At 48.3% G+C, this 22,911-nt stretch overlaps 1 pseudogene; it reads right to left on the bottom strand.

Moving 5' to 3' along the window:
* Window positions 1–11,012: 11,012 nt before the first annotated feature.
* On the bottom strand, window positions 11,013–15,022 carry LOC147120163 (gamma-crystallin S-1 pseudogene; annotated as a pseudogene).
* Window positions 15,023–22,911: the final 7,889 nt, after the last annotated feature.

Genomic DNA, 22,911 nt, shown 5'->3' with positions numbered 1-22,911 from the left:
GAAATCAACAGGCGCTGAGACTTTTGTTGCAGCAAAGGCAAAACGCGTGTTACTTTATTCACTCTCCATGAGTATTGAGGGACCCAGCCTCGTTGCAAGGCTATGACGTCATCATGCTTTCGACGCATGACGTCATCACGCTACCGACGCTCTTAAAGGGACCCTGCCCCGATAACCCAACCCAGTACGTACATATAACAACATTGCCTATACATAGTGAATTGTGTTTAGGTACATATAACCACATTGGCTATACATTGTGAATTGTGTTATTGTCCCTATGTGGTCTCCGCCACATACGTCCCCCCAGAATTCACTAGCACTGGCAATGTCAGTCGTTGGGGGGGCCGTATCACACGGTCAGAACGGCTCCTCAATTCCGGGGCGGGGACCGGGGGGTTCGCCGGAGGGACCTCGGGCGCTTGGTGGTGGACTGAGGGTGCAGAAACCGGAGGTCAGCCCCGCCTCGGGGGCTGTGCCAACTCAACGGGTCGGTCCAGATCCAGGTGGGCCGGCTTAAGACGGTCCATGGAAATGCAGTCCGGCTTACCGCCGAAAACGTACTCCGCCGCACGAAGGTCGAGAGGATCGTGGGACTGCGGGAGGCCATGCTGCGACGTGGGCACCGGCGCGAAAACCTTGGCGTTGTCCAGAAGGTCGGACCGCCGACGGGCTGCGGACCAAGGTTCCGTTGCGTTGGGGACAAAATCCCCGGGAACCCGCAGCGGCTGTCCGTAGACGAGCTCGGCGGATGAGGACTGGAGGTCCTCCTTGGGGGCGGTCCTGAGTGTCAGCATGACCCACGGGAGTCTGTCGATCCAACTGTCGTCCCGGAGGCTGGCCCGGAGCGCGGCCTTCATGGAGCGATGAAACCGTTCGCACAGTCCGTTAGCCTGAGGTTGGTATGCTGTGGTGCGGTGGAGTCTCAACCCGAAGCCTCGGGCGACAGCGTTCCAGAGCTCCGACGTGAACTGGGGGCCCCCGGTCGGAGGAAATGTCAGATGGGTCGCTGAACCGGGCGACCCAAGTGCTGATGAATGCCCGAGCCACATCGGCGGACGTCGTTGAAGACAGCGGGACGGCTTCCAGCCATCGGGTGGTTCTGTCGACCATTGTGAGGAGGTGGGTGAACCCGCGGGAGGGTGGCAGGGGCCCCACCAGGTCCACATTAACATGGTCGAACCGCCTCTCGGGCACTGCGAAAGGCGCCAATGGACTTTCGAGCGTTTGCATACCACACAGGTGCTGGCCCAGTCACAAATGTCTTTCCTGAGCCCGTGCCAGGTGAACTTAGCCACCACCAGCTTCTGTGACAGCTTCCTGCCTGGGTGGGAAAGATTATGGATGGCGTCGAAAACTTGCCGTCTCCACCCATCGGGCATGACGGGATGTGGCTGCCCAACGGAGACGTCGCACAGGAGTGTGGTACCGGCATTGTCGAATGCGATGTCCGCTAGTTGAAGGCCCGTGACCGCCATCCTGTAGGCCTGGATGTCCGGGTCGGAGGCCTGGTCGGCCGCCATGCGGGTGTAGTCGATGCCGAGGTGTACGGCGCTGGCGACGGCTCGGGAGAGGCAGTCGGCGATGGGGTTGTCTTTCCCAGCCACATGCTGGATGTCCGTTGTAAACTCTGAGATGAAGGCCAGCTGGCGTTGCTGACGGGCCGACCACGGCTCGGAAGCTTTGGCCATGGCGAAGGTCAACAGTTTGTGGTCCACGAATGTTGTGAATGGGCGAGCCTCCAGTCGGAAACGGAAGTGTCGGACGGTGAGGTAGAGGCCGAGAAGCTCATGATCAAAGGTACTGTAATTCCGCTCGTTGGTACGGAGCTGCCGGCTAAAGAAGGCGAGCGGCTGCCGGGTGCCGTTGACCCACAGTTCGTGGACGACACCGACCGCATAGTCCGAGGCGTCGGTTGTGAGAGCGATCAGCGCATCAGGTAACGGATGCGCCAGCATGGTCGCGTTAGCCAAGGCCCTTTTCATGCCCGTGAAAGAATTGGCCATCTCCTCGGACCAGTTGACAGCGAGCTTGTCGGGCTTGCCTTTGAGGGCCTCGTAAAGGGCTGGGCTGCTCGGGGGACGAAGCGATGATAAAAGTTCACCATGCCCAAAAACTCCTGCAGGGCCTTCACGGTGAGGGGTCGAGGGAAGTCCATCACGGCCTCCACTTTCAATGGCACTGGCACCACCCCGTCCTTCGTGATGCGGTGCCTGAGAAAGTCGATCGAGGACAGCCCGAACTGGCACTTGGCCGGGTTGACAATTAGGCCGTGTTGGCTGAGGCGATGGAAGAGAGTCCGAAGGTGCGACACAAGCTCCGTCCTGGAGGCACTGGCGATGAGGATGTCATCCAGGTATACGAACAGGAGTGGCAGGTCCCGTAACACGGTGTCCATTAGGCATTGAAAAACCTGGGCGGCGTTTTTGAGGTCGAATGGCATGCAGAGGAATTCGAACAGCCCGAACGGGGTGATCACCGTGTTTTTCGGGACATCCTGCGGCCGGACAGGGACCTGGTTGTAACCCCGGACGAGGTCCACTTTCGAGAATACCACCTTCCCGGCCAGGTGGGCGGAAAAGTCCTGGATGTGTGGAATTGGGTAGCGGTCGGGGGTCGTAGCATCGTTGAGGCGCCGGTAATCGCCGCACAGGCGCCACCCGCCGCCTGGTTTCAGAGCGATGTGGAGGGGCGAGGCCCACGGACTGTTTGACCGGTGGATGATGCCGAGGCGCTCCATGGTGTCGAACTCGGCTTTAGCGATGGCGAATTTCCCCGGGTCGAGGCGCCGAGCGCGGGCATAGACAGGTGGACCGGTGGTCGAGATGTGGTGTTCTACCCCGTGTTTGGTGGCGGCGGATGAGAACGTGGGGTTTGTGAGGTCCGGGAACTCGGCGAGGAGGCGGGAAAACTCGTCAGAGGCCGAGAGCGCGCTGGACAACTTCGTCGAGCTGGACCCGCTGAGGGAACACGGGAGCAAGCTGAAAGTCTCAGCGTTGATGAGACGTCGGTTCTTGACGTCCACCAAAAAGCCATTGGCGCAGAGGAAGTCAGTGCCGAGAAGGGGGGTGGACACTTTTGCCGTGACAAAGTCCCAGGTGAACCGCTGCCTGCCAAAACAAAGCGCCACGCTCCGTTTCCCGAAGGTGCGGATGGAACTGCCGTTGGCGGCTTCGAGGACAGGGCCGTGGTTCCCCCCTTGCATGTCTATGGTTAACGCGGGCAGGACACTCACCTGGGCGCCCGTGCCGTGAAGAAAACAACATCCGGAGTCGATGTCCATAATAAATAACAAACTGCCTGAACGGCCGACAGCCATAGCAGCCGACGAGTGGTCTTTCATTAGTTTCGACGCGGGAAAACTGCACGGGAGCCGGCACTTCCTGGCTTTGGGGCCGAACTGCGCGTGGTAGAAGCAGAGGTTTGGGGGCTGCCGCCGTTGGGCTGTATCGGTGGAGGCAGGGCTCCGCGTGGCCGTGCAGTACTGTTGCCCGGCGGAGAAAAATTTGTCGACCTCCTTGGCCAGGTCGCGGAAATCGGTACTGGAAGAGGTGGCTAACGCCGACCGTACCTGACCTGGCAGCTGTTGAAGGAACTGTTCCTTGAAGAGGAAGCACAGCCTGTGTGTGCCCAGGAGGGCCAGCATGTGGTCCATCAGCTCTGAGGGCTTGGAGTCGGCAAGCCCGGGTAGAGAGAGAAGCCGGCGTGCGCGCTCAGCTTCGGTGAATCCAAAAGTTTCTAAGAGGTGCGTTTTCAGCGTTTCGAATTTGTTGAGCTCCGGGGGGTTCTCGAGCAGGCTCACGACTCTGGCCGCGGTGGAGCTGCCGAGAGCAGAGATGACGTAGTAGTACCTCGTGTCGTCCGCGGTGATGTCCCGGAGTGCAAATTGAGCCTCGGCCTGGGCGAACCGAGTGGCAGCCTGTCCTTCCCAAAACTCGGGTAATTTGATGGAAACGGCGTTCGTTGCCATTTCGGATGAGGTCTTTGGAATCATCCAAAAGAGCAGCGGGGTCACCAATGTTGGAGTCGCTAGAAATCAACAGGCTCTGAGACTTTTGTTGCAGCAAAGGCAAAACGCGTGTTACTTTAGTCACTCTCTATGAGGACTGAGGGTCCCAGCCTCATTGCAGGGCTATGACGTCATCATGCTACCGACGCATGACGTCATCACGCTACCGACACTCTTAAAGGGACCCTGCCCCGATAACCCAACCCAGTACATACATATAACAACATTGGCTATACATTGTGCATTGTGTTATTGTCCTTATGTGGTCTCCGCCACAATATCATGGACAACATTCATTCCTAAATGTGCATTAATTGACTTGAAATATATTCATATAAGCTGAGATAAAAGAAGTAAAATACTCAACATGAAACTCCAACCTGAGATTTCCATGAGATTTCTATTGATTTCCACCACCATCCAAAATTAATGAATAAAGGTGCCTGTCAAGTAAAGGAGATTTTATTATTTTCAAGAACAATCTAGAAGTCACTCATACACCTGAAAGTTCCAATAGTTGGGCTGTGGCCGCCCCAGTCACTGAATCTCCTGTATTCAGGTTGCTAAGGGAATTGGGGGAGGAGATAATGGAAGGGCTTGCCATAATTTTCCAATCTTCCCTAGATGCGGTGGAGGTGCCTGAGGATTGGAAAGTGGCAAATGTGACACCATTGTTCAAGAAAGGGTGTAAGGACAAACCTAGTAACTATAGGTGGTCAGTTTAGCATCAGTGGTGGGTAAATTTTAGAAACAATAATCAAGGAAAAAATTAACGGGCGCTTGGAGAGGTTTAAGCTAATTAAGGAGAGCCAGCAAAGATTTGTAAAATTCAGATCGTGTTCGACTAATCTAATTGAATTTTTTGCTGAAGTAACAGGGAGAATTGATGAAGGGAATGCAATAGATGCTGTCTACATGGATTTTCAGAAGGCGTTTGACAAAGTACCACATTGAAGGCTGGTTAACCAAATTGAGGCTCAGGAATAATGGGCAGCTTGGATAAGGAATTGGCTTAAGGACAAAAAACAGAGAGTTGTGGTAAATGGCTGTTTTTCAGACTGGAGGATGGTAGACAATAGTGTTCCCCAAGGGTCTGTGCTGGGGCCACTGCTTTTTTTGATATATATAAATGACCTGGATATTGGAATACAGAGTAGAATTTCTAAGTTTGCTGATGACACCAAACTTGTGGGTGTGGCAAACAGTGATGATAATACCAATCGACTGCAATAGGACATAGAAAGGCCAGCAGAATGGGCAGACAAGTGGCAGATGGAATTTAATACAGAGAAGTGTGAGGCGATACATTTTGGTAGAAGGAACAGGGAGAGGAAATATATACTTAATGGCACAGTTTTAAAGAGTGCGCAGAGACAGAGGGACCTGGGAGTTAATGTGCATAGGTCCCTGAAGGTGGCGGGACATATTGAGAGAGTGGGTAGCAAAGAATATGGGATCTTGGGCTTCATAAATAGAGGCATTGAGTACAAAAGTAGCCAAGTTATGCTGAAATTTTATAAAGCGCTGGTTTGGCCACAACTTGAGTATTGCATCCAATTCTGGTCACTGCACTTTAGGAAAGATGTGAAGACACTTGAGAGGCTGCAGAGGAGATTTACCAGAATGGTTCTGGGGATGGGGGATCTTAGCCAAAAGGACAGGTTGGAGAAGCTGGATTTGTTTTCATTAGAGCAAAGGAGGTTGCGGGGTGATTTGATAGCGGTGTACATGATTATGATGGGTTTGGATAGGCTAGACGCGGAAAGGCTGTTCCCACTAGTTGATGGTAACAGGACTAGGGGACACAGATGTAAGGTTTTGGGTAAGAGATACAGCGGGGATATGAGGAAAAACTATGGCCTAGAAATTCAGTTAGGGGCGCCCAGCTCGCCTGGGCGCCGGAATTACCGCTGCGCGCGGAGCCACTTGCGCCAGCGGGATATTCAGTTTCAGCGCCCCAAGTGGAAGCCGGCCGCTAAACAAGGGTTTCGGCGCCCCGCTTGGGGCGCTGAAACTGAATATCGGCGTGCAAAGTGCCGCAGCGCCACCCGCTGCGGCACGGCAGCCTGCAGTACTGCAGGCCTTCCTCTCACTCTTAAGGGGGAGGTGCCTGCAACAGCGCGATCCCCGCTCGCGAGTGCCGGCAAATGAGCCCGGCACCAAGGAGAAGTGCCGGGCTCTCTGGAAACAGCCGGCAATGCCGCGGGGGGGGTGGTGTAGGAGGCCCGGGACGGAGGTGCGGGCAGGCAGCCGCCGAAAAAGCGGCCGGCCGCACCTCCACCTTAACTCGCCCCACTACCGGCACAGGTAGGCCCCTGTGTACCGGTCGCTGTTTGCGGCTGGCGCGGAGGAGGCGGCAGCGACCAAATATGGCCAGCGGGGCGATAGCGGGGCGCTGCGCACACCGATGATGTCATTATGGCGGCGCAGCGCTACAGGCTAACGCCGCCATTAGCGCCCCGCTAAATATCGCGGTAGGTTTGGACAGTGGCGCAAAACTCTTTGGGCGCAAACTGGTGGCGCAGGCCACTGAATTTCTAGGCCTATGACTCTATGATACCTGCCACAATTCCGTTCCCATGCCAACGACTCTATCCTTTTACCTGGCAACTGTCTGAGGCTGAACCAGACTGTTTGCAACCTGGGTATCACATTTGACCCTGAGATGAGCTTCCGACCACATATCTGCTCCATCACCAAGACCGCCTCCGATTACCTCCAGAACATCGCCCGCTTTCACCCCTGCCTCATCTCATCTACTGCTGTAACCCTCATCCATGTCTTTGTTACCTCTAGACTTGACTATTCCAAAGCATTCCTGGCCATCCTCCCATTTTCCACTCTATTAATGTAAACACATCCAAAACTCTGCTGCCCATATCCTAACTCGCACCAGCTCCCGTTCATCCATCACTCCTGTGCTCACTAACCTATATTGGTTCCTGGTTGAGCAACGTCTCAATTTTAAAATTCTCATCCTTGTTTTCAAATCCCTCCATAGCCTCACCCTTCCCTATCTCTACAACCTCCTCCAGTCCTACAACCCTAAGAGATATCTACGCTCCTCAAATTCTGGCCTCTTGCGCATCCCCGATATTAATCATTCCACCATTAGTAGCCTTGTCTTCAGCTGCCTAGGCCCTAACCTCTAGAATTCCCTCCCTAAACTTCTCCGCCTCTCTACCTCTCTTTCCTTCTTTAAGACATTCCTTAAAACCTACCTCTTTGACCAAACTTTTGTTCATCTGCTCTAATATCGCCTTAAATGACTCAGGTGTCAAATTTTGTTTGATAACACTCCTGCGAAGTATCTTGGGATGTTTTACTACATTATAGTCGCTATATAAATGCAAGTTGTTGTTGTTATTGTTGTATAACTGCCTGGTTCTGCTCAAAAACTTGCCAAGGTTAAGACATACATATCTAGAGCATGTTGGTTCGATTATGGCCTTGTACACCTCTGGTTGAATTTAGTTTCCAGATTGTGCCACTCTCTCCTCCCAAAATCCTTCATGCAATGATTTCATGGCAGGCATCAATCTGTTGATATTGGGCCCAATATTCCGCTCCCTGCACTGTGTACACACCCGTAGGGACATCAGAAATGCTGGTTTCAAGCATGCCAAGCGGATGAGCTGAAAACTGACATTTCCGATCTGTCAAGAATCCTCTTGACAGATGAGACGCCTGCCCTGGAGAAGGGCCCCTGTGGGCGGATAGTTCCCAATTCTGGAGAACCTCCGCCCACAGAAAACCCTTAGAAGTCTTAAACCTGGGCCAGCTTTTATCAGTAGAAGAGTTGAAAAAAGTTTAAATAAAATTTTTTCACTCATTTATCATTTAAAAATACTTTAAAAAGTGGTAAGTTTATTTTTAGTCCCGTAAAAACATTGATTTAATTTTTTCAAAAAATTATATTTTTGTTTAAAATATTTAATTATTTCTAATTTCAACTCATTTTAAAAAGGTCCTTTTTTTAAAATTTATTTTTTACAGTGTTTTTGGGGTGATCTCCATTCGTATATTTGACAGGTCTATCTTTCAAGTGTATGAAGGGATATTCCCTTCTGCTATTGGCTCCCCATGGCCCACGTGATCCCAGGGATGCTTGCGAACCACATGCGCCCCTGGGATACGTAGGCCCTGCGCATTTCGAGTTGGAGAGGCCCAGGAGTGGAAGTGCCCGGATCTTGGGAGCCCTCAAGTAAGGCCATAGATTTTTTCCAGATCGGAGGCCTCTGCACGCAGGAAGCCTCCGATTGGAAAATACGGCCCATTATTTCCTTCATGTGCAGCCATATTGTGGCTGCTGTTTATTAAAATTAATCACACACAATACTTGGTTCGTGTATTTTAAACAGTCTTGCATATAGATGTATTGCCCTCTCCCTTGTTTTAAATATCGGGAAAACTAATAGGAATATTAGGATAGGTAAGAGAACAATAGATATTTAAGATGTAGAAAACAGCGACAGGGATCGAACGTAGCTTTTAGCTGTGTTTATCCTGACGGCAAAGGGTTAACGGCCAGATAGGTGGTAGGTCCCCTTCGAAAAAGAGGTTGGTAAAGATCAGGAAATAATAGATCTTCACAAAATCTTGTTGCCTAATAGGACATTGTTCTCCCATCTCTAGCCTCTATGATCTCTAATGTTCTGATGCAGACTTTCTCATGTAACTGAGGTTGGCTGAACATGGTGGAGAGTTGCTTGATTATCCTTCGGAAGCAGAGTGTTTGTGCAGAACTTTCTCTCTGAATAATAAAGAGTTTGGGTTTTTGATAGATTAGCTTGTGCACAGTCTGTGGGAGGAATGGGTTTAATTATCCACGTGGACTCTTCTCTTGTCGTGTTTTTCATGCTCTCAACATTTGAGAAGAAGGGTCTCTGTTTTATTTGTATATTTATTGATGTTCTTGGACTACTTCTCAATTCTTGGCTCGAAAGTTGAACAGTGGATGACTTGCTCCAGGTCTACCAGTGATCTCAGTGTGTTCCGAAACATTGCTGTACTTTCGCAAAGATCACTCCACCTTCCCAAAGTAGACTTTACTTTCCCAGAACCTGCTGACATCTCCCATAGGATGTTATTTTTCCCAGAGATCAAATTATTTCCCCAAATATCACTGTATTTTCCAAGAGAACTCTAGCATTCCGTGTTAATTGAGGAACAGCCCAGGTTTGTTTTGAGCTCCCTCAAAGCAATACAACTTGGATTGGGAACAAGGCTCAGCCTTGTAGCTGTGATAATTTCGCACCAAACCTTTGCTGGATTAACCCAAAAATCACGAAGCTTATATAAGTCGGATAAAGTAAAAAAATGTTTAAAAATAGACTAGTCCCATTTATTATTGGTCCTTGTTCATGTAACTGAACTGTGGAAGGTCGCTTCAATACAGAACATCAGCTTTTTATGAAAAATACGACTGTGTTGCATTGCAACAAGGATCCAGTTGCAGTGTCGAGGCTAATGTGCAAATGTGCACATTACCTGACTGAGAACAATAACGGAACCTCCTGTGATTCATCAATTCACATTTTATCAAACTAGCAACCTTTGTACTGAGGTAGTTTAGGAGCAGTGCTGTCAGTTTAATAACTGCAATTTTAAAATAAATCATGGAATGGAAAAGTGCTCAGGGATGGAATTGACATTGTGCAGCTGATCAGTAAAAATAAAGGATACAGGGAGTGATATTGCAATCTAGATATTTAATGTAATGTAAAGTTGAGCCACCACACACTCATGACTTGGACAATTGTTCATACTCTGTTGTGTAAAGAATCATGTACATTTTCTATGTATCAATGGCATGAAGTGGTTCCTGAAAACATACAAACATCTGAAAATGAGGGGCAGACAAAGGCCAGCTGGTCCATCAAGCCTGCGCTACATTCATGATGGTCGGAGCATCATGACTAGACAGATCCAATCACCTCGCAGCCATGAGACCTCCTGCTCTCTCCAACAATCCAGAGAGACCACAACTTGCCCTTCACAGTGGAGAAGAGCTCACTTCTCAGTTTTACTGCTCGCTCAGGTTTCAGGGCTGGTCTGCCAGGGGATGTCAGAGCAGAGTGCGCTTCAATCAAAGCAGATCTCCATTAGAAACTCTGATGTAAGGTTATCAACCAGAAACGTTAACTGTTCCTCTCTCCACCGATGCTACCTGACCTGCTTAGTGTTTCCTGCATGTTGTGTTTATACTTCAGATTACCTGCATCCACAGTATTTGCTTTTATTTCTTCTGTTAGAAGTGTCATTTTTCGGTCTGCAACATTGCCAGGATTTATTTTCAATGTTTCTCAGAGTCCATCCAATACGTACTCTGGAAATACTTTTCCTTCTGATTTTCAGTTGTAGAACCGACTTAAAGTGAGCACCACAAGTGGGTGTGCAAACACAGCATTGAACCAAGTGCGGTTTCTGCATTTCAACATTGAGCAATGGATCTATTGTTCGTTGAAAGTGGTGAACATTTGAAGCGGATTCCACTATATTTTTGATGCTTGATATGTTTTTCAAAGTTTTAACTTTAAAAAGGACTTACATACTCTTGGCATTGTGGGTGAGAGTGAAGCTGGACTAAATCCTGTTGATATTTTTCCATTAAATGATCCGGATTTTTACTCCAGCTTTCCTTCAGTCAACTGAAATGACACAGAAATGACCAAATTCGATTACATTCATGGGACAAGCATTCCTCATTTGTACTGACTGAGAGACTGATTCTCATTTTCATGAAGTCAGTATATTTAATTGTCAATAATATGTACAATATTCATTTCTAAATCTGTATTAATTGACTTGAAATATATTCATCAGCTGAGATAAAAGAGGTAAAATGCTCAACATGAGACTCCAACACGGAGATTTCCATGAAATTTCAATTGATTTCCACCACAATCCAAAATAAATGAATAAAAATGTCTGTCAAGTAAAGGAGATTTTATTATTTTGAAGAATATTTCAGAAAGAGAAAGTCATGTTTTTCAAGAACAGTCTAGAAGTCCCTCATCCGTCTGAAAGATCCGATAGTTGAGTTGTAGCCGCCCCAGTCACTAAATCTCCTGTATTGACCGGGTCTCATGAAGTACTGGCGGCCTCTGTAGTTGGGCTGTTCATAGAAGGTCCAGTAACCGTCCATCACATGGCTGGAGTGAATGTCACGGTAGCGGAAACGATCATAGACAGATGGACAGTCATCCATGAATTCCATCATCTGTCCTCCAAAGTCAGGCCTCTCGTAAATCCTCATTCTGTAGTTTCCACCTCGGTACTGTTATAGAAATCAAATCATATTAGTGATGATGCTATAAATAAATCTTCAGTTTCTAGAAGTACAGGCTTTCCGGATGAAAAGGATGCATATGAAGGGTTGCAGATGATGTTTCCAAACAGCAACAGACAGTTCAATAACATCTATTGAACACGCTGATTATCAGCTGACTGAAATTACTAGGTCCAACAGAGGGAGTATGCAAAAAGCCACAATAGATGGCAAAAGCAGATAAAATATTCTGACAAATGACTCCCAGGAACTCAGTTGCTCAGCATGGTCCTCATTCACTAGATCTCAATTGGTTTATAACGCATTGACCATCAAATTATAACTTACGTATGGGTAGGTGCGACATGACCTGATGCTGTCATTGAATCCCATCCAGCGCTGGTAGTCAGGGTATTCTCCCCTGCTCAGAACATACTGGTATCCCATGTAATTGGGTCTCTCATACACCACCCACCAGTCACTCTCAACACGGATAGAGTTACAGCGGCTGAAGTAAGAGTGCAGGTCAGCACAGTTAGTGCTGCACTCGTAGTGCCGACCCTGGAAGTTCCTGTCCTCGTAAAAGATGATCTGTGGAAAGATATAGGTTTGTAAATTAATAATTTCTCAAAATTGGAGATAGTTAATGAAGAATTCTAATACAATGTATAATATCTGAGTGGTCCTTGCCTTTCCCATTTTGAGCTCACAGTTAGCTTAATAACTGACTGAATGTTTCACTGCTTCACACAGATTGGTATTTATATGCTGGGCTGAAAGGCCTCTCTGGGCTGTACTTTTTTTATTCTAATAATTCAGGACAGAAAGTCAGCAAAAAATCAACGATGCGCATGTTGCATTTATTGTAGAAAAACACCTGAAAGACTCCTGATGTGTCATTGATTCTTTCCCTTTTGTCTTCATGTCACTTTAATCGTTGTTTGAACATAGCAGTTCTGGAAAATTCACGGCTTCTAAATCATACAGTTCTCTTTTAATTGGTTCGGAATTTGTCTCCTCCACCCTCATCAACAACATGTGCGAGGAGATCATAGATTTCTTTGTCATTATAATTGAGGACATAGGTTCAGCTGCGTCTGGCACTTCCCTCCCTCCCCCCAGCCCACAGCACCAAACTTCGACTAAGGCTCCCTCCTGCCCTAGCCCTGAACTCACACTTTCCCTGGTTTCTCTCCTATCTCCCCTCATGCACTTTCCATACTCATCTTGTCCTTGAGACCCACTTCCTGCACCCTTGACCCTATTCCCACCAAACTGCTGACCTCTCAACTGTCCTTCCCGGCCCCCATGTTAGCTGATATTGTTAACAGTTCTCTCTTCTCAGGTACTGACCACCTCTCTTTCAATTCTGCTGTCATCACACCCCTCCTCAAAAACCCACTCTTGACCCTCTGCCCATGCAAACTAGCACCCCATCTCCAACCTCCCTTTCCTTTGCAAAGTCTTTTAAGGTGCTTTTACTTCCCAAATCCATGCCCACCTTTCCTGGAACTCCATGTTTGAATCCTTCTAATCAGGTTTCCACCCATGCCAGAATACTGAAACAGCCCTTATCAAAGTCACAAATGTTATCTTATGTGATAGTGACCATGGTAAACTGTCCATCCTCATCCTCCTCGACTTGTCTGTAGCCTTTGACATGGTTGACCACGCCATCCTCCTGCAACACCTCTCCTCCATCGTCCAGCTAGGTGGGACTGCACTCATTTCCTTTCATATCTATCCAATAGTAGCCAGAGAATCACCTGCAATGGCTTCTATTCCCGCTCCCACACCATTACCTCAGGCGCCACCCTCCTATTGCTCATCCACATGCTGCCACTCAGCGACATCTTCCAAAAACACGGTGCCAGGTACCACATATATGTTGCTGACACCCAGCTCTACCTCACCAGCACCTCTCTCGACCCTTCCACTCTCTCTAGTTTGTCACATTGCTTTCCGACAACCAGTACTGGAGGCGCATAAATTTCCTTCACCTAATAATTGGGAAGACTGAAGCCATTGTCTTCGATCGCTGCTACAAAATCCAAACCCTAGCCAGCGACTTCATTACTCCACATTTTAAAAAATTTGTTTATTGGATATGGGTGTCACTGGCAAGGCCAGAATTTATTGCCCATGCCTAATTGCCCTTGAGAATGTGGAGGTGAGCCGTCTTCCTAAACCGCTGCAGTCTGTGTGGTCAACGTACTCCCACAGTGCTGTTGGGAGGGAGTTCCACGATTTTGACCCAGCGATGATGAAGGAACGTCGATATACTTCTAAGTCAAGATGGGGTGCGACTTGGAGGGGAACTTGGAGGTGGTGGTGTTCCCATGCACCTGCTGCCCTTGTCCTTCTAGGTGGAAAAGGTCATGGGTTTGGGAGGGGCTGCCTAAGAAACCTCGGCGAGTTGCTGCAGTGCATCATGTGGATTGTACACACTGCAGCCACGGTACACTGCTGGTGGAGGGAGTGAATGTTTAAGGTGCCAATCAAGCGGGCTGCTTTGAGCTGGATGGTGTCGAACCTTTTGAGTGTTGTTGGAGCTGCACTATCCAGGCAAGTGGAGAGTATTCCAGCACACTCCTTACTGGTGCCTTGTAGATGGTGGAAAGACTTTGGGGAGTCAGGGGGTGAGACACTCGATGAAGAATATCTAGCCTCTGACCTGCTCTTGTTGACACAGTATTTATGTGGCTGGTCCAGTTAGGATTCTGGTCAATGGTGACCCCCAGGATGTGGATGGTGGGGGATTCGGCGATGGTAATGCCGTTGAATGTCAAGGGGCGGTGGGTAGACTCTCGCTTGTTGGAATTAGTAATTGCCTGGCACTTGTGTGGCGCGAATGTTATCTGCTACTTATCAGCCCAAGCCTGAACGTCGTCCAGGTCTTGTTGCATGCGGGCATGGACTGCTTCATTATCTGAGGAGTTGTGAATGGTGCTGAACAATGTGCTGTCACCAGTCAACATCCCCATTTCTGACCTTATGTTGGAGGGAAGGTCATTGATGAAGCAGCTGAAGATGGTTGGGCCTAGGACACTGCCCTGAGGAACTCCTGCAGTGATGTCCTGGGGTTGTGATGATTGAGCTTCAACCACCACAACCATCTTCCTTTGTGCAAAGTATGATTCCAGCCAGTGGAGAGTTTTCCCCCCGATTCCCATTGACTCCAGTTTTACTAGGGCTGCTTGATGCCACACTCGGTGAAATGCTGACTTGATGCCTAGGGCAGTCACTCTCACCTCACTTCTGGAATTCAGCTCCTTTGTCCATGTTTGGACCAAGGCTGTAATGAGGTCAGAAGCCAAGTGTCCTGGTGGAACCCAAACTGGGCACCAGTGAGCAGGTTATTGGTGAGTAAGTGCTGCTTGATAACACTGTTGATGACATCTTCCATCACTTTGCTGATGATTGACAGTCGACTGACGGGCCGGTAATTGGCCAGATTGGATTTCTCCTGGCAACTGTCTGAAGCTGAACCAGACTGTTTGCAACATTGGTGTTGTACTTGACCCTGACTGAGTTTCTGACCACATATCCACTCCATCACCAAGGCCGCCTACTTCCACCTCTGTAACATCGCTCAATTCTGACCCTGCCTCAGCTTATCAGCTGCTGAAACCCTCATGCATGTCTTTATTACCTCCAGACTTGACTCTTCCAAAGCACTCATTGCTGGCCTCCCATCTTCCACTCTGCATAAAAGTAAATTCATCCAAATCTCTGCTGCCCATATCCTGTCTCGAACTAAGTCCTGTTCACCAATCAGCCCTGTGCTCGCTGACCTACATTGGCTCCTGTTTGAGCAATGCCTCGATTTTAAAATTCTTATCCTTGTTTTTATTATGTCCGTGTATAATTGAGACATGGACTGCAGGAGTTGATTATAACTAGTCTTTACTGAATGGAGACAACCTGGAAACTGAAACTACAGAAGCCTGCTAGGGCCTTTTATACAGGGGTGGTCACTGCCGGTACTGCTGTCTGAGACCAGTTATTCCCTTAAAGGTACATACACAACAATTCCTCCCCTTTTAGATAAACAGTACATAACATTCATTTAACAACTAAATAATAACTAATTACAATTACGGTTGCTAGATACATTGGTTGAAGTTAAGCAATTATAAGTTCAGTCTTTGAGGAGGCTTCCTGATTCTGTCTGGATAACGCCTCTTTGGGATATCAGGTTCTTCTGCCAAGGTGGAGTCGGGATCAATGTCGTTGTTTGGTTCGTCTGCTTCCAATATCACCGATTCTGCGGTAGATGCAATTGGTACTTCGGTTTCATCGCCAGGTGTATCAGATCGTGGTGTGGAGTTGACGTTTTCCAGTGACTCTGGAATCTGGTCAGCATGGCGTCTTACAATGCTCTCTCCAACGTCCACGGTATACATTAGAGGTCCTTGCCGTGTACAGATCATTCCTGGCTGCCATTTCTCTGTGCGGTAGTCCCGGGCCAAAACTGGTTGACCTATCTTAAAACTCCTGGTCGGCCTTTCATTCATATTCTGAAACTGCCTGTTCTCCACATCTCTTCTGATGATTGGCTTAACCAAATCCAAGCGGCATCGTAGTCTTCGATTGAAGAACATCATGGCTGGAGTTTGGTTGGTAACCGCATGTGTCGCATTCCGGTAGGCAAACAAGAAGTTATCCACCTTGTGTTGTAGGGGTATATCTTCATTACACATTGCCTTGATAGCCTTCTTGAATGTTTGAACAAACCTCTCGGCCAATCCATTAGTGGCTGAATGATATGGGGCAGATGTGTACTGCTTAACACCATTGTTCTTTAAGAACCTCCGGAACTCTTCAGACACAAACTGTGGTCCATTGTCAGAGCAAATCTGTTCAGGCAGCCCATTCCTGGCGAATATGGTTCGTAAGACTGTGACAGTTTTTTCTGTGGTGGTTGAGGACATTTTAATTACCTCTGGCCACTTTGAATGTGCATCCACCGCAATTAAAAACATCGAGTCCATAAAGGGACCAGCAAAATCAATGTGCACCCTTTGCCATGGAGATGAGGGCCACTCCCATGGATGTAGAGGGGCTTGTGGTGGGGCGTTTTGGACCTTCTGGCATCCTGTACAGCTCTTGGTCATCTCTTCGATTTCTCTATCGATTCCCGGCCACCACACAAACGCTCTGGCTAAATTCTTCATTTTTACCCCTCCCAGATGACCCTCATGAAGCTCATTGAGCACTCTATCCTTCAATTTGGGAGGAATTACTACTCTGGATCCACACATCAAGGTTCCTCTGCACACTGACAGCTGTTCTCTTCTTGGCGAAAATGCTGGCAGCAGTGGTTCGCCATGTGCTGGCCATCCCTTCACCATTAAATCATAGACCCAGGAGAGTGTCGGGTCATTTTGTGTTTCCTTTTCTATGTTTGCATTCGTCACAGGGAGACATTCGACTATCGTCGAGTGGAATAACTCCACTGGATCCACTGCCAGTTCTTCTTCCACCGTCGGCAACGGTAGGCGCGACAATCCATCAGCATTCCCATGCTGTTTAGTTCCTTTGTACTCGATGTCATATTGGTGTGCCCCTAGCAAAAGGGGCCACCTCTGTAGCCGTTGTGCCGTCATTATCGGTACGCCCTTCTGAGGGTTGAAAATGGAGATGAGAGGTTGATGATCAGTTAGTAGAGTAAATTTCTGACCGTGCAGGTAGTGATTGAACTTCTTCACCCCCCACACCAGGCTGAGGGCCTCTCTGTCAATCTGGGCATAGTTACGCTCGGCTGAAGTCAACGAGCGTGACGCAAAAGCTATCGGCCTCTCTGAACCATCAAGGAATTTATGTGACAGTACCGCCCCAACACCGTAGGGAGACGCATCACACGCCAGTCTTATCGGTAGTGATGGGTTGTAGTGAGCCAATACTTCTCTTGAAGTGATTAGGTCCTTACTCTTCTGAAAGACCCACTTACATTCATCGCTCCATTTCCATGCTACTCCCGTTCGTAGTAGGGCGTTCAGTGGATGCAGAATTGTGGACAAATTCAGCAAAAACTTATGGTAGTTATTCACCAATCCGAGGAATGACCTCAGTTGCGACACATTTTCAGGCGCTGGAGCCTTAACTACCGCTTCAATTTTGTCAGGGGACTTATGCAACCCCTCTTCATCAATCACGTGGCCACAATACGATATCTGTTCCTTAAAAAACTCGCACTTAGGGCGATTGGCTCATAGCCCATGTTCACGTAGTCTAGTGAGCACCTGCTCTAGGTTGGCAAGGTGTTCACTCTCATCTCCACCTGTCACTAGGATGTCGTCCAAGTAACACCGAGTCCCCGGAATCCCTTGCAGGACTTGTTTCATCGCTCTTTGCCATATCGCTGGAGCTGATGCTACTCCGAATACCAGTCGATTATACTGGTAAAGACCTTTGTGAGTGTTTATCGTGAGATACTTCCTAGAGGATTCTTCAACCTCCATCTGCAAATATGCTTGTGCTAGGTCAATTTTTGTAAAATGCTTCCCTCCAGATAGTGAGGCGAAGATATCTTCTATCCTTGGAAGAGGATATTGTACTGTGTGAAGGAATGGGTTCACCGTCACCTTGAAGTCCCCACAGATGCGAACCTTCCTTGGCTCCTCAGACTTATTGTTTAACTTTTTCTTCATGACAGGAACAATGGGTGTCGCCCACTCGCTCCAGTCTACCTTAGATAACATGCCTGCCTTCTCCAGATTCTCCAGCTCTGCCTCGACGGCTGGGTGAATTGCATATGGTACCGGTCTTGCTTTGAGAAACTTGGGAATTGCATTCTCCCCTATTTTTATCGAGGCGGTTACGCCTTTAAGAGTGCCCAGTTCTTGTTGAAATACCTCTTTGGCGTCAGCTAAGATTGTTGACAATCGACCAGGAGTGACGTCGTCATCCTTTTTACCAGCCACCGTCAGTGCCTGAATGGAGTGCCAGTCTAAACTTATCTTTCTGATCCATTCACGTCCCAATAACGGTGGTCCACCACCTTGCAGAATGTAGAGATACAATTTCCGTATTTTCTTGCCATTGTATTCGACAGGCACCCTTATTTTTCCTCTGGGGTATACTTTTTGCCCCGTATACGCCCTCAAGCCAATGGATGTCTCTCTCAAGGGTATGTGTGAGAATAGCCGCTCGTAGTCTCGTCGATTCATGACGGTTAGAGCTGATCCTGTATCCAATTCCATTTTGACTTGGGATCCTGCTATCATGAGGGTGACCCAAATGGTTCGGTGATCCTCTTTTGCAATTACGTTGTGAAGTTTGAGACAGCTTAGTCTCTTGTTCCCGGATTCACTATCGCTCATCTGGTCTTCGGAACTACTGTCCGTCATCTTTTGTACTTCCCTGTACGGCTCCTTAGTAGCCTTTTTGTTGTCGTTGGTCTTCTTCCCAGACCTGCAAACTCGTGCAATGTGTCCCATCTTTCCACATTGCCTGCATATTTTGTCCTTTGACCAGCAGTCCTTCTGGTCATGGTTTGTTCTGCTGCAGCGATAACATTTTGCAAATCCCCGTGTCATTTCGTGGGTGCCGTATTCCTGTGGCTTTTGTTGTATTTCCGCAGTTCCCCTTGCTGCTGCTTCGTACGATACTGCCACGCTGAAAGCCTTATCTAGCGTCAGCTCTTTCTCTGAGAGTAACCTGTTCTGGGTTCCTTCACTCAGGAGTCCACAGACAAATTTGTCCCGTAAGGTATCTGCCAGTCCTGCTCCGAACTGGCAGTGCTTTGATAGCTTGCGTAGTTCCGTAAGGTAATCAGAATTGCTCTCATTTTTATGCTGATTTCTCCTGTGGAATTTAAATCTTTCTGCTATCAGCAGCGGTGTAGGATTTAGGTGTTCCTGCAGGATAGCAACAATTTCATTAAAACTCTTCGCCTTCGGTTTGGCTGGAGTAATCAGGTCGCGCAATAGGCCGTACGTTCTTGCGCCCATTAAATTTAGCAATACCGATGCCTTTTTCTCATCGGCTATTTCGTTTGCCTCGCAATATATCTCGACTCTTTCCACATACGTGGTCCAGTCTTCTATTGCATTATCGAAGGCAGTGATATCACCAGTCTTTGGCATCTTGAAAATCTAAGATGGCGCCTCCCGCGCTTTGCCTTCGTCCCCGATGGATCAAAATGGCGCCTCCCGCGCTTTTCCTTCTTCCCCGCCAAGTTAAGATGGTGCCTCCCGCGCTTTCCCGCCGCTGCCGCTGCTGCCAATGCCGCTTTCCGCGGTATTTTTATTTTTCTATCGCGCTTCAATATTTGCTCCGTTAATTGAAGAACCATTCCCGTCGTGGAGCGGACCCTCTGGGACACTTCCCTCCCTTTACTTAGGTCTGAACGCTGCCCGGCTGTGAAGCACCGGCCGTGCCCTGTGTGCTCCACCCTCTCTCTCTCTCTTTGCTTCCTGACTCGCTGCCCGGCCCCGTTGCAGAGCCACCCGATCGAGCCCTAGCCCGCCGCAGCCCAGGAAGGATCAGTGCACTACCTGTCACCAGCCCTATTAGCTGGGAAACCACAGACTGGAGACCAAGCCTGGCTCTCAACAGTCTCTCCTGCACTTTTCAATTCAATGATTTGGAGGGCGGTTGCCCACAGTCGATGCCCGTTTCTCGAGTTTCTTTTGATTATTTTTTTTTTTCTTTCTTCTGGCTTCGACCTTCAATAACGTCGTCTGAGGTGCTGCCGAGTTGCAGGTAAGTTCGTTTCTTACTCGTCGCCAGTATTATGTCCGTGTATAATTGAGACACGGACTGCAGGAGTTGATTATAACAAGTCTTTACTGAATGGAGGCAACCTGGAAACTGAAACTACAGAAGCCTGCTAGGGCCTTTTATACAGGGGTGGTCACTGCCGGTACTGCAGTCTGAGACCAGTTATTCCCTTAAAGGTACATACACAACAGTTTTCAAATCCTTCTATGTTCTTGGCCCTCCCTATGTCTGTAAGCTCCTCCAGCCTTAAAACCCTCTGAGGTATCTGCGTTCCTCCAATTCTGGCCTGTTGTACATCCCTGATTTCAATCATGTCGCCATTGGCAGCCATGCATTCAGCTGCCGAGGCCCTCAGCTCTGGAATTCCCTTCCTAAACCACTCCAACTCCCTACCTGTCCTCCTTTAATATGCTCCTTAAAACTTTCCTGTCTGCCCTAATATCTCATTACTTGGCTCAGTGTCTAATTTTGTTTGATTATGCTGCTTTGAAGTGTGCTGGGACCAATGTTCTCCCTAATTTTTTGCGGGCTGCGTGGCCTCTTTAACGGGCTGCGCGGCCCATTCAAACTTCCGCACATGCGGAGTTTTCTGCATCGGGAAGCCGGCCCACCAGCTGCATCGGACCTCGAGACAGTTGCGTTGCTTGGGACGCTTTACTACGTTAAAGGCACTATATAAATGCAAGTCATTGCTGTTGTTGTTGTGTAGCTGCCTGGCTCTGCTACCAAACTGTCCAAGGTGAAGACATACTTATCTGGATCATGTTGCTTCGATCGGGGCCTTGTACACATCCAGTTAAGTCTGGTTTCCAGATTGCGCCACTGCCACCTCCCAAAATGCTTCATGTAATGTTATCATGGCAGGCATCAATCTGATGATTTTATTGCCTTCATGTGCAGCCATGTTGTGGGTGCTGTTTATAAACAGTAATACTTGGTTTACGTGTTTTAAACACTGTCTTGCAGGTAAATGTATTGCCCTCTTCTTTGTTTTAAATGTCAGGAAAACTAATAGGAATATTAGAATGTGTAAGAGAACAATAGAATGTTAAGATGTAGAAAATGGTGGCATAGTGGTTAGCACTGTTGCCTCACAGCGCCAGAGACCCGGGTTCGAATCCAGCCTCGGAGTGAGTGTCCGTGTGGAGTTTGCACATTCTCCCTGTGTTTGCGTGGGTTTGCTCTGGTTTTCTCCCACAGTCCAAAGATGTGCGGGTTAGGTTGATTAGCTATGATAAATTGACCCTTAGTGTTAGGGGGATTAAATGCGTGGGGTAACAGGGATAGGGTGGGATATGTGTTGGTGTTGGTGTAGGGGTTACGGGGATCGGATGGGATATGTGTCGGTGCAGGCTCGATGGGCCGAAATGGCCTCTATCTGCACTGTGGGGTTTCTGTGTGATTCTGTGAAAATGGCGACAGGGATCGAAAGTAGCTTTTAGCTGTGTTTATCCTGAGGGCAAAGGGCTAAAGGCCAGATAGGTGGTTGGTCCCCTTGGAAAAAGAAGTTGGTAAAGGATCAGGAAATAATAGATTTTGGCAAAGCTTGTTGTCTGATACGACATCGTTCTCCCATCTCTAGCCTCTGCAATCTCTAATATTCTGGTGCAGACTTTCTCATGTAACTGAGGTTGGCTATATATGGTGATTGTCGCTTGATTATCCTGCAGAAGCACAGAATGTTTGTGCAGATCTTTCCCTCTGAATAATAGATCTTGGATTCTTGATAGATTAGCTTGTGCACAGACTGTGGGAAGAATGGGCTTAATCATCCATGTGGACTCTTCTTGTAGTGTATGTACCTTTAAGAGGAACTATGCTTTTGAAGCCCCTGTATACTGTAGTACCAGTAGTGACCATTCGGGTATATAAGCCTGTGTAGCGTCTTGTGTAGTTAGTTCACCTCCAGACTTTGTTCAGTAAACACTTGTTAAATCAACTCCTACATTCCGTGTCTCCATTAACACACGGATCTAACAGTGGCGACGAGTTAGAAATGAACTTACCTGCAATTCGGCAGCACCTCAAGGGGATCGATTCCTCAGACGAAGGTCGAAGCCAGAAGCAAGAAAAAAAAACAAAAAAACTGTGGTTTCACCAGCTAAACGGGCTGGTGGCAGGTAGTGCACTGATCCTTCCTGGGCTGCGGCGGGCTAAAGCTCGATCGGGTGGCTCTGCAACGGGGCCGGGCAGCGAGTCGGAAAGCAGAAGCAAAGAGAGAGAGAGGGTGGAGCACTCAGGGCGCGGCTGGTGCTGCAGAGCAGGTCGGCGTTCGGACCGAGCAGAGGGAGGGGAAAGTCCCAGAAGGTCCGCTCCACGACGGGAACGGTTCTCCAAGTAATGGAGAAACTATTGAAGCGATATATAAAAAAATAAAAATAAAATAGAAATACCGCGAAAAGCTGCAGGTCGCAACAGGAACCGCGGAGAACAGCATTGGCAGCAGCGGCAGTGGTGGGAAATCGCGGGAGGCGCCATCTTAACTCGGCGGGGAAGAAAGAAAAGCACGGGAGGCGCCATTTTGATCCATCGGGGACGGAGGAAAAGTGCGGGAAGCGCCATTTTAGATTTAAAGATGCCGAAGACTGGCAATATTACTGCTTTCGATAGTGATATAGAAGATTGGACCACATATGTGGAAAGAGTGGAGGTATATTGCAAAGCGAATGAAGTAGTGGATGATAAAAAGACATCGGTACTTCTAAATCTGATGGGCGCAAGGACATACGGGCTGTTACGAAACATGATCACTCCAGCCAAACCGATGGACAAGAATTTTAAGGATATTGTTGATACCTTACAGGAGCACTTAAACCCAACACCGCTGCTGATAGTGGAACGATTCAAATTCTTCAGGAGGAATCAGCACAAGAATGAAAGTAACGCTGATTACCTCACCGAATTA

The sequence above is a fragment of the Somniosus microcephalus genome, chromosome 4, assembly GCF_052327205.1.
Source record: "Somniosus microcephalus isolate GS21.2 chromosome 4, FLI_Smic_1.0, whole genome shotgun sequence".
NCBI classification, from domain to species: Eukaryota; Metazoa; Chordata; class Chondrichthyes; order Squaliformes; family Somniosidae; genus Somniosus; species Somniosus microcephalus.
The sequence above is the reverse complement of the archived record's forward strand: the minus strand, read 5'-3'. Positions and strand labels throughout refer to the sequence as shown.